The sequence below is a fragment of the Gymnoscopelus braueri genome (assembly GCF_963280865.1).
Source record: "Gymnoscopelus braueri genome assembly, chromosome: 17".
Lineage (NCBI taxonomy): Eukaryota > Metazoa > Chordata > Actinopteri > Myctophiformes > Myctophidae > Gymnoscopelus > Gymnoscopelus braueri.
Window position 1 is genome coordinate 29,974,962 of NC_137617.1, and position 12,171 is coordinate 29,987,132.

At 43.7% G+C, this 12,171-nt stretch overlaps 1 protein-coding gene across 1 annotated transcript in view; it reads left to right on the top strand.

Annotated features, from left to right (window-relative positions):
* Positions 1-394: 394 nt before the first annotated feature.
* The window catches only part of tbkbp1 (TBK1 binding protein 1), a gene marked incomplete at its 3' end in the record, with an annotated part of 57,180 nt that continues 45,403 nt past the window's right edge, over positions 395-12,171 (top strand). The window contains exon 1 of the mRNA XM_080454699.1: positions 395-501. The remainder of the gene's footprint in view (positions 502-12,171) is intronic.

Sequence of the window (12,171 nt, forward strand, 5' to 3'; positions counted from 1 at the left end):
AAGAGAAGCTCTGCAAATAGTAAATCATTCTTAAGTATTTCAAACACAAAGTGGGCTACGATTCATCCCAAAAAGTATTGAGGGATGCATGGTGTTATGTGCGCGCCTTGACTGGGCGAGAGACACAGAAAAACTCTTAACTACGAGAGTGTACAAATGGAACCAAATGGACCAACAAAAGGGTCCATTTGCTTCCATTTGTACACTCTCGGAGTTGCTTAGGATTTTCCAGTGTAGATGTTCACGTTTAGGACTCCATAGTCCCGCGACAACATCCCACAGCAGCTCCTCGGTGGTGTGTGATCATCAGTCATCCAGGTTTAGTTCGTTGTAGGAACAGAACAGAGCAGAACAGAGCAGAGCAGAGCAGAACACAGTCAGGAGGAGAGAAGCAGTAATAACCTGGCACTGGACACACCAGCACCGTACAAGCGAAGCGCTTCTGGGGCGCACTGCCCCCCTCCCGAGCGATGGCATTCACGGATCGATCAAAGGGAGCGTGTGAGTATGATGTCCTCCGACGTTGATGGACATGCATGGTCTTTAATGCGCGCTGTTGGCGAAGAATGCAAACCTACAATGTCTGTGTTGTGTTGTGGAAGATAGACAGGCAGACAAAACTGGATGTGGTGGCGTGTAGGAGGCGGCAATGAATATAGCGCATCACTGCCATGTTTTTACACGCTACTACAATGGCCTTATTAAAGATGCCTAGAAAGTCACGCGACTTGGGAAAAAAGGATAAAACATTCCTATCAAATTTTTCTGCAGTTTTTTTGTTTGTTTTTTTGTTTTAAAGCAGACGTGGTAATGATTTGCACTGAACATAGATGATGCATCTCCTTAAAGGAGACGCGTGTCCTCGATGCTTCGGCAACATCAGCACCACATCGACTGCCGTTCAACTCGAGCTCGCTGTGCTGTGTTGTGTGATATGTTGTGTTATGTTGGGATGCTCTTGTTTCTCAACAAATACAAGTAAATGCATAGCTATTGGGTCTATTCTGCGTGTGGGTGGTCCAAGGCCTAGGCTGATATTGCCTGTATACATTAACAGTGGTCAAATTAGGCTTGAATAGTGGTCATGTCAGTTATCCCAAATTATAGCCTATTCGCCCGCTTCGAATCTCGTGAGAGCAAAACGGAGTGGGCTAAAAATGTGGAACGATGCATGCTGAATGCTAGAATTTGTTTTTGAACATGGCTTGGAATAGAATGAAACAACACAACACTTCACGCAAAATATTTTAAATATTGTTGTTATCCAGTAATGTAGCTTTGAATGAGTGATAGCTGTCTTAGTTTCTGAGATGGTTTGGTCAGGCCATATGTTGGCCGTAAGACAAGTAGCTATATTAAGTAGCTTCCTTGATAACAAGTCCAATTATAGTTTTTAATGGCGGTTGGGCTTCAGGGATCAGACTGATTGTTATTGTCTGGGTGGAATGAGTAGCACATCATCCTATCATAGTCCACAACTAGTGGACAGCGCCATGGTGCTGATCAGTGTAGATTTGAGCTTTCAGAGTCAGGAATGTACAGGATCTCAAACGTTTTTATTGACTGAGTTTAAAGAGTTTTACAACCACCAATATATAGGCCTATGCTACAGTAGACTACATCGGCATCCCAACAAAGATCACAGGAGCTGTTATACTAAATATTATTTAAATACGACATCCTTACATTACTTTTGGTTGGCATCATGGTGTCAAGGAGCCTAGTTGGAAAGCGAATAAGCTGCGATCAAATCCAGTTTGTTTTGACTGGTTTACCATGGCAGACTTTAAGACAATCAAAGTTAGAAGTCACACTTCTAACATTACAGTAGATAATTCTATCGTAATACATTTGGGACAACAACTACCAAAAATCTGTTTCCTTCACCTAACCATGCAACCAGAACTTTACCCGACATGTCGCAACTGAAAACATGAACCTACTGAGGCCTAACTGACTGCATCACTAGTTGTAATGGGTCAGAGATGCAACCCACCCAGGGTTACTTTTCAAATGAAGATCCATTGTGGCTAACTCTGCCATTGTTCCACTGGTTCAGCCTTCATAGATTGTTGTTCAGTTTAGAGTTTGCGTTGGGTGGTACAAAGGCATGAATCCAGAAAACAAAATGGTCCTTTCTCTTCTAGGCGATAATCTGTGGGCTCCCTTTCAGTGGCACAAGGTCACATTCAAGAGTGTGTCCCCGATACTGTGCTCTGACTATTGAGTCTCACCCAATCAGTTTTGATTACTTAATAACTTAATAATTAATATGCTAATGTATTCTTGTGAACAGCCTCTAGCCACCAATCAAAAATAATCATCTTATCCACATCCACCCATCTCTCCAGTGTTCTCTCGATCCAAGCCTCCATCCTCCTATCATCCATCCATCCATCCATCCATCCATCCATCCATCTATCCATCATACATTTGTCCATCCACTGGTCCTTCATCAGTCTCTCTTTAGTCTGCAACCTCTGTTTTCATAGCTGGTCTTCAGGGCTGATTTGACCCTTTCTCTTCATTTGCAGAATGCAGCCCCCCTCCTTGTCAATGCCCAATGGGACCTGTCTGGAGGAGCTAATGACTGAATCATGGCATTAGCCTACCTGCTAATCACCACTCACATAGCCTCTACACTGTTTCATAGCCTCTCATGGGTCTGGGCTTGTTTGTTCATCCTTATTAAAATGTACTGTTTTCTTTTTTTTTAGGGGGGGGGGGGGTTCAGCGAGATGGCCTCTTTAGTCCTTTAGCTCTTACATAAAGCACCATGTAACCAGTACCACCTATGAGTGTGTTGTTGATTGTGTTTCTGTGCTGCATGCACAGTGAAGTGAAGCTGGAGGACACCAGTGATTCTACTCTCCAGTGGAAATGGAGAGTAATTGCTCTCTAGTTCCTCATTTGGGAAATCTCTCATGGCGTGAAATAACCTGCAAACCTTTATCACCAAAAGGCCAGTCGCATAATCCAACATGGATTTGTCTGAGCTTAAAGCCACATTCTATTAGCACATAACGGCTGGCCGGCTACTTTTTCTTCCATACAAGTGATTCATAATCAGAGGCACGCCAATCAAGCCCTGGATTCTTCCCGAGGAGTTAATTAGCAGTGGAGTTTTGGAGCTGCGTTGTGCTGGTTGACCTTCAGTTCAGTGCTTTAGCTCTGCTTAAGCAGACAGGAAGCGTGATGTTGGTTGTGGAGGATAGAGTGGGTCAAGGAATAACAGCCATATAAACCCAGGTAAATCTGGTTGCTCCCCAAACATTGTTTTAATGAGCCACTTTAGCCATCAACACTCTACACTACACCTCTGAGAGCTTAATGGAACGATTACAGAATTAGTGAAGTACAGTGAATGAGTGTTTTTTTGTGAAATGAGCTTGTGCCCCTGTCTGTTTCTTTGTTTCTCTGCGGCTAATCTCACAAACTGCTGGAATAATCAGCACCAAATCTGTTGTGCACCGCTGCAAGTAAATATTTAACTTTAATCATACATTGATAGGGCATAGATGACTGTCATAAACGACTGAAGTCATAGACTGGCCACACTCACTGGTGAGTGTGTGCACCTTTCTAGTTCATAATGTGATTGAGCTAATTGTTGTCACAGTGCCCAGTATTTGGCTGCTTGAGTCGGTCGGTACACGGAAACAGACCTATATATTTGCCTGACTGTAAAAATAAACTAACAAAAAGATGGAACCTCTAAAATCCCTTGTGTTAGGGCCCCTTTAAAAGTGGCGACACTGTAGTACGTAGAGTATTATCTACAATTTGACGTCAAGACAGCAATTATATGCAAGTATGCTGTACATCCCCAAAGGATTTGTTAAAGTATTATGCAACAACATGTATATGTTCTTGATGGAATTTTAATTGTGGTGTCATGACCAGCATTAGAATAACTTCATACGGTATTACCTGAGAATCCCGGTAGGAAATCTGACACTGCTGTGTCTCATCTTATACGGCCAAGCTCAACCTTTGTTCTCCTGTTAGATCATATATGAAATACCCTTGCGGTCTTAGTAATAGCGCTGATATGACTCACTCGTGGCAAGTAGATTCATGCAAAATTCAGTCCTGGATGGTTCTACTTTCACTATTTCTCATTCCCTGCCTCTTCTGCCATCCGTGATCGATATCTGTGACAATACAAACCACTCCCATTTATGCAAACGTACCATGTGTAAATGTGAATGTTTTATGTAAGCTACTTACCGAATGACAGAATTAACAGAGGGTAAGAGCCGGCAGAGCAGGGGCCCCGCTGCCAGATGGAATATTAATAGGCAGCCTTTAAGGGTCACAAGAGGTAATGAAAGGCCCGAAAGACAGGGACACAAAAGCGTGGGGGAATTGCAGAGCATAGCCACGGATACTGCACTGCATGTTTCCCATCTTCTTTCAACTGCACCAGCCCAGATTCCCCTTTGTGTGTTTACCTCCATGCATCTTTGTTATCATGTTCTTACTTCTTTGACCTGTTGTTGACTGAGCAGTCAGTCACGGTTGATTCTTTTGATCACTGCCAGTTCAGGGAAGTTTTCAGGCTCTTGCATGAGACCAGAAAAGCGCAGCAGTAGTTTGTGCCAGATGTTTTGTTTCATAACACGTCTAAAACATCAAATGGTGGTGTGACAGTATTGTCTTTGTCTAGTCGGAGGTGTTGTTTCTCACGTTGTCTTGCGTAATGATAATTCTCTAAACACCCCCCTCCCTGGACCTGGGTGGAAGCTAGCTCCTCCAGTGCGTGCTAACCAGCCTGTGTGTGTGTGTGTGTGTGTGTGTCTCCTAGCATGTTTAATGGCTAAACGTCAATCATTCCTCATAAAAGAAGTGCAGAAATCCAATTAACCATAACAGGCCCTAAGGCGCGCCGGGATGAAATGGAAATGAGCAACTCCTTTGAAAGTATGCCTGTCTGATAAGGTTGTTTGGCTCCGTAGCACACAGTGCGTCATGGTGTCTTTCTTTTTTAACCCATTGATACCTGGAACGCATCTGTGTCACTTTAGATTTCTTTAGGCTATTCAAAAATAGCAGATATACAAGCTCATAGCGCGGCACCGAGTGCCGCGCTATGAACTTGTAGATCTGCTATTTTTGAAAAATCGAGGGAAAAAAATTTGGGTTTTTTTTCCAAAATTTTTTTAGGATTTAGAAGACATTTCTAGAATCTTCTCAGGTTTTAAAGGGTTAATGTGGGGGAAAGTAAACAGCAGCCGACCTCCGGTCAGTGACAGACAAATGGACAGTTCTCCTGATGCCTTGTGTGATGTGGTCCGAGAAACAAGGTTTGGTCATGGTGCAAAATGTTACTGTGTCGGATACACTTGGAGGCCGTTGTGTGTCCATTCAGAGGCCTGACAATGTTTATGGAACTCAGCCTTCAGGGGATGTTCTATTACCTTCAGTAGATAACCAAAACCCTGGAGAAAGAAACCTGTATGTACACTCACGCACGCACGCCACGGCACGCACGCACGCACGCACCCTGAAGGGCCAATCATGCCTTGCTCACTTCAATCTTTTTTCTCTGTTCCTCTCTTTATCACCCTCTCCTCCAACACTCTCACGGTGGTGCATGTGTTCAGACATTTCATATTTCTCTCTTGACTCTTGGCAGTTAACTTGAAGTATCCTTTCCCCTCAAGCACGTTTTTTGACCTCAGGGTGATAAAAAAAAACTCCATGGTTGACAATTTGTATCAAATCCTAAAATTGTGTATTACTGTTGATTACAACACTGTTGATTACAACACTGTTGATTACTGTTGATACAAGGTTTTAGATTTGATACTTCTTTCACTCCTTTTTTTCATAGTTGATCCATCCACCTCAATATTGTACTTCCTCCATTTATATCTTCTATTTTTGTCATCTCTTTCTCTTACATAATCGTCACTGTCAGGCAGAAACCTTGTATCTCCATATTTCAACTTTTCATGTTTTTTCCTTAAATTAATACCCCACTTCGTAGCCGATCACGACACATTGTGCTATTTTTGCTGCTTTTGAAACATTTTGAAGTTGAAAGTGAAAATGGTTCAGTGTATCTGTGGGTTTTATAAATATTTAACCAATGAAATGGATTAGCAAGAGCTTTTTGACATAATATAATAACCACACTGGATCCATTGGAGCACAGGTTATTCCTTTCAATTTCCTGAAAAGTAGCGATTTTGGACATACAAGGTTTCCGCCCCCGACGGTGACATAATGCTGGTGTATTATCTTCAGGCCAAGGCTGCGACCTCTGATTATCAACATTCTGGTGGAAAAAAATGCCCTGGGCGGCCCACCAGCGGTATACTAGACCTCCTCCACCCTACTTCAGTCTTCACAGATGAGTCACAAGTGGCTCCCTCCATCAGGAAACAAGTTCTCACCTGGTTCTCTCTTCTTTAATCCCTGTTGTTTTGCCCAAAGTCTCTTTAACCCATTTTAAGATTTCTTTGGCTATTAAAAGAAATCGCAGATATACAAGCTTTTCACACATTTTCACAATTTATTTTCAAAAATAGCAGATCTACAAGCTCATAGCGCGGCACTTGGTGCTGCGCAATGAGCTTGTGTATCTGTTATTTTATTCAAATAAATCAAAAAAATTACACAGATGCGTTCCCGGATTGAATGGGTTAAAGCCGAGTCACCAGGGTTTTTTGAACCTCTGGTAGGACATACAGCTCATTGCAGTTTAAAGAGAAGTCACTTCACTTGGGAGCCATCTTGAAACGCAATTCTGACTAATAACACTCCTATCTCTTTTAATGGGTGGTTGTCTAAATGTAAAGGACATACAGTATTGTTTACATTTCATATATAACATTTATACTGTTAAAAATGAGTTCCAAAGGACACTGTTGTCACAGAAAGTTTTTTTCGTCATCCAACACTGTCGACAGAGGCTTGTCTTTACGAGTACAACAGCCTTTAAGTTGTTGGTGCTGCTATCTTTAGCATTTACCGTATCAAATATCCCATTCCGATTCATAGAGTGCACTGTGTCCGCTCTATTACACTGTCTCTGGTTTTGCTCCTCTAGGGAGGAATGAATGCAAACCGCCCAACCGTCCTGTCGGTCGAGGCTTTTATGTCTGCAATGACCCCGTGAAGTTTGCCTCGTGCAGTTGATGCGTGGAGCGTCTTGACAGTGGTGGCACGTGGGGGTTTCAGGTGAAGTGCATCTGCGGAGGTTGCTAGAACATGGTGTGAACACAACACTGTGGAGACAAAGAACCGAGGTCATGCTAACAATGTCACTTTTGTCACTGGAGGACGCCCGGTTGCTTGGGAGACCGTAGGAATGTGATTTAGCGCTGTAATGTAGTGGCTCTCCACCCACTCAAGGCAGCAAGCCCACTATACAGGAAGATAATCTGTAGAAGACACAGCATGTAGCCATGTAGTATTGCTCTATGTCATTGACTATATGCTGGTGTATTGCGTGTGCGTGTGCAAAAATTATATTTAATTACGAAATGATTCATTTTGGGATTAGGATTAGGCATTTAGAGGTTAGGTTTAGGGTTTAGGGTAATAATAATGCCTGATTTATACTTAGTTGTGCGCCAGTGTCGTGCACCAAAGTACAACTCAGGCTTTAGGTTAGTGTTACAAATGGCAAAAAAGGTAAAAACTGCATTTATATAATTGCTGTCCAAAAAGTATAGTAATACAAATAAGTGTGTGTGTGTGTGTGTGTGTGTGTGTGTGTGTGTGTGTGTGTGTGCGTGTGCGTGTGCGTGTGTGTGTGTGTGTTTGCGTGTGCGTGTGCGTGCGCGTGCGTGTGCGTGTGCGTGTGTGTGCGTGTGCGTGTGCGTGTGTGGGGACAGAGTAGCTGAAAGTACACATGTGTGGGAGAGAGGAGGCGGTAGTGAGCCTTCAGAGACAAATCCAGCAGAAAGAGTGAGTGAGAGAGTCTAGAGAGAGAAGGAGAGAGCCTAGTCTCTCCATCCACACTGGGGATTCGCACACTTCTTTTTGTGGCCCAGAAAAACCAGGTTACCCACTTGCCTGTGACTTGCCACTGGACCACTTAAATTCCCCTAGGTGTGCCTAAAAATAGGCATTAATGCTCTGAGATTGCCCTGGCAGCATTTCGTAACAAAGCGTCTCGGCGCGTCCACTTGTTAGCGCTCTTAATGCTGCCGCCACTGGGGGCATCAACCCCTTCTCTTAACGGTTATGAAGGAAAGAGCAGCAGTCAGAGAGTTTGACAACACTCCCGCACCTCTGAGAAGAAAGGAGGAGCCCGTCCCTGTCAGAAACTAGACCAAATTAATAAAACGGCCTCAGAGGAGGCACAGAAAGGAATTTCATCTGTGAGACTTTGTTTATAGATTTAAATGCTTCCCTGAAATAGGCTCTGTGTTGAGTACAGTGGTTCATGAGTTGACTAGGAGCAGAGATTCTCGACATACAGTAACAGCACAGCAATCCATACTGGGGGGGGGGGGGGGGGGTATATCTCAGTTGTTGCTTTGAACTCGATTTGTTACATCACTAGGTTTTGCAGACCAGTGGAGTTGAGCCTTTCCCTGGTCTCGTCTCTGTGGCTGTGTGAGGGTGGACTCATCTGGCTTTATTTATAAGCACTTATGAGCACGGTCTGTTTTGGTGGTGGTGGAACTGCAATTTGCTTCAAGCTAGGACAGGAGCAGATTGTCTGGTTCATTTGTTAACAAGAGTGCAGTTTTGCGGTGGTGTCCAGACAAATGCAGCTGAGAATCAAAAATATGCTGGTTATCATTCCATCCATTCAAAAACAAAAATAACGCAAATCCTCCGTCTTTGGTGCTGAGCCAAACTGCAAAAGCAGCAAAAACATATAGAAAAAGGAAGGGCTCGCAACTCACTTTAAATGCTCCAAAACTTTAATAAGCTGCAGCAAAAAAGCTGCTGTTTATTAAGGTCTTGGAGCATTTAAAGTGAGTAGCGAGCCCTTCCTTTTGCTATCATTCCATCCAAACACCACACCGAAACTAGCTGGTGTTGTGTTTAACAGGAATGAAAACGAAACATATTCTCTGCATGCATGGGCCGAAAACCAATGTAAAAAATAGACAAACTAGAAGCTCACAATGTATCGTGTTGCAATGTACTGTGAGCTGGTAGACTGGCCATTTAAAAACAAATTCAACACATTTTCAGAAAATGTGAAGAATAGGGATGTGAGGGTTAAAGTGCTTGATGTAATATATGGTTTTAATATATAACTTTTGCAACCTTTTTTATTTTTATATGTACCTTGTTATCCTTGTCAATGAAAAACCATTGTTGTAAATGTCTTTTTGTACACAGGGCACTATTGAAAAAGAGACCCTGGTCTCAATGGATTTCCCTGAAATAAAGGTTTCAATCAATCAATCAAAAGTGGCTAATAGAACTTTAACTGTAACCATTGCCACTGGTGCAGGATTTAATTCATATTAGGGATCCAGAATTGCCACTAGCAACCTGCTGCCTGAGAGGTAGAAGTGCAGAACTGAAAGCGTTCCATAAACACTGCTTCACGCATGGGTGCTGTCCTTGGTGCTGAAACCCAATAAGCGTATCTAGTGCGAATCTATGTGGCAATACTGACCAGAGGGGGTGGGGGGGGGCAGCTCCTGCCTGCGAGACCCTTTTTTGCCCACTTGCCTTACCGAATGGGTTCCCATATTGATTATTGTGTGGTCCATTGTGTGTTTTCACTCAGGATAATTGCAAAGTAAAATATACCGTTATGATTGCAGTGTGATATTTGTATTATTGTGCTCAAGCTTCAGTAGCGCCCTGTCTACTATTTCAGCCTGACAACTGCCCCTCTCTAACCCTAGAGGGTTGGGGTGCAAAAACCCTAACCCTAACCCACAATACAAAAAAAGCCTTTTGGCTATGTTTTTATCGTCAACTATTTTTAAATGTAAGTATCCCTGCAGGCCCAGCTTTATATGCATTTTAAAAGTCTAATCACTGTATACAATCACTGAATAAGGTGAAGTGAAACCCTCTCTTTCTTCTCTCTGTGCTACAGTAGTAGTAGTGTGTGTGTGTGGAGGAAAGTGGACTGGAACATGTGGGCTCAATGCCCTAACAAGCCGTGTTTGTTTCTGTGTCTGGCTGTAATAATTGGTTGTCGCACACAGCCCCTCTATCCGTCCCCTCCGAACGAGAAACACAACTTTTCTATTCCTTGCAGCCCGCAACCATTCATCTTTCACACACACCCCCTGCCCTCGTTCTGGCCTGTGGGGCTTCGTCCACCCGCACTGTACTGGGACGTACTGTACTGTAGTTTTATTTAATTTTATATCCCCTTCCAGTGTTGCATGCTCCCAACTCCCCGTCCTTCGGTTAGAGTAATGCCTGATTTAACACTTCGCCGTACAACAGAGTGGCGCCCCGGAAATGCTAATTTCAGCGTGCAACTCTGTCGTACAGTATGACGGAGTATAAATCAGGCTTCATGTGCGTCTCTCTGTCGGGTGGCAGGTGCATCTGTCCCTGTTGTTGGCAGAGCATGATGTCTGTGGGCTTGCCTCTCTCAGGAACTATTCTCTGTATTTGAGTGTGTGTGTGTGTGTGTGTGTGTGTGTGTGTTGCATGCTCGTGAATTCATTTGTATACTGGACCCGGACCGCACTTTGAGAACCACTGCTGTAGAAGCACGGGTGTCCGAGTGTGCAGGTCTATCTAAACTACTGTCTTATTAGGCTCACCAGTGTGTGCCTGCATGTGTATTTGCCACACATTTTATGGACATGCATGCATGCCCAGCTGTGTGTCTTTTAACAGTAGTTACTATATCAGTAACCCCCCCCCCCCCCACCACCACTACCACGCACACACACACACACACACACACACACACAAATCTTGCCAACACCACAAGTTCAATAGAGTGGCCCCAGTACATTTCCCATGCCCCTTACCCCCTCCTCTGCCCCCACATGCCTTTTGATTATGCACCCTACTCTCCTCTCCTCTAGAGGAGGAGATGTAATTAGCATCACATGGGGCAGCTTGTAGTGGAGGGTTGGGGGAATGTGCTGTGTGTGTGTGTGTGTGTGTGTGTGTGTGTGTGTGTGTGTGTGTGTGTGTGTGTGTGTGTGTGTGTGTGTGTGTGTGTGTGTGTGTGTGTGTGTGTGTGTGTGTGTGTGTGTGTGTGTGTGTGTGTGTGTGTGTGTGTGTGTGTGTTTGTGCCCTTCACCAAGGACACCAAAGACCTTTCATTAGAGTAATGGACTAATGCCTCAGCACACACACACGAACACACACTGGCTTGGATTAGCTGTTTACTCTGACACATGGAGGAGCCTTGAGATATTGTTTGCATCTCAAGGCTAACCATACACAAACACACATGTGCGTCCCTCATGCGTTCCATGGATTCCTCGTGATGTTCTTCCTGGTCCAATGCAGTGCAGTGCCTTCCCTTCCCACACACATCTTGTCTCTGCTTTTAGCCTACCTTCCAGCAGCAGCACGCTCTATTAATTAATTTGCTCTTGCAGATACTGTAGTCATATTAGCAGCGTGAGTCAATTAACCACTCTGATTTTCCCAATCAAGCACATCAACAGACTCTCATCAATCATAATTTCTTCCCGTTATTATGCTCATGAACTAAGCCAGGGTTTTAAGCCATTAACCTCCCTGTGTATTATTGTGACTCGCCATTCAAAGCAATGTAAATATACACTGCAAAATACTGAGTGTCAACTGTAAGAGGATAAAAACGGACCCTTATTGGTGAATTTGTAGCCAGACATCAGAGATCTCCGCCTACTGATATGACTGGGAAATCTAAATTCACTGAATGGGCTTGGACGCTGGGGAATACCAGCGATAACAGACGCCGTTTGTTTTGAAAACCAATCCTGGTACAAACCCATGAAGGAACTTCCCTTAAGTCTTTGCATTGGTTCTGTGTGTCAGGGTGAGTGTAGAACAGGACCCAAACGCAGGACGACAGAGCAGGCAGAGCAGTTCAACTCAAAAGGTCATTAATAAACTTAAGGTTCCAAACACATACTCACACCAACATAGGATTACAAACCAACAAAAACACATCGAAACAGAAGGCTATAGACCATATTCACACAGCAGCCATGTTGGCATTTTACATTGAAAAAATCGAAACAATCAGGAAAACATGACTAAACACCAAAACAG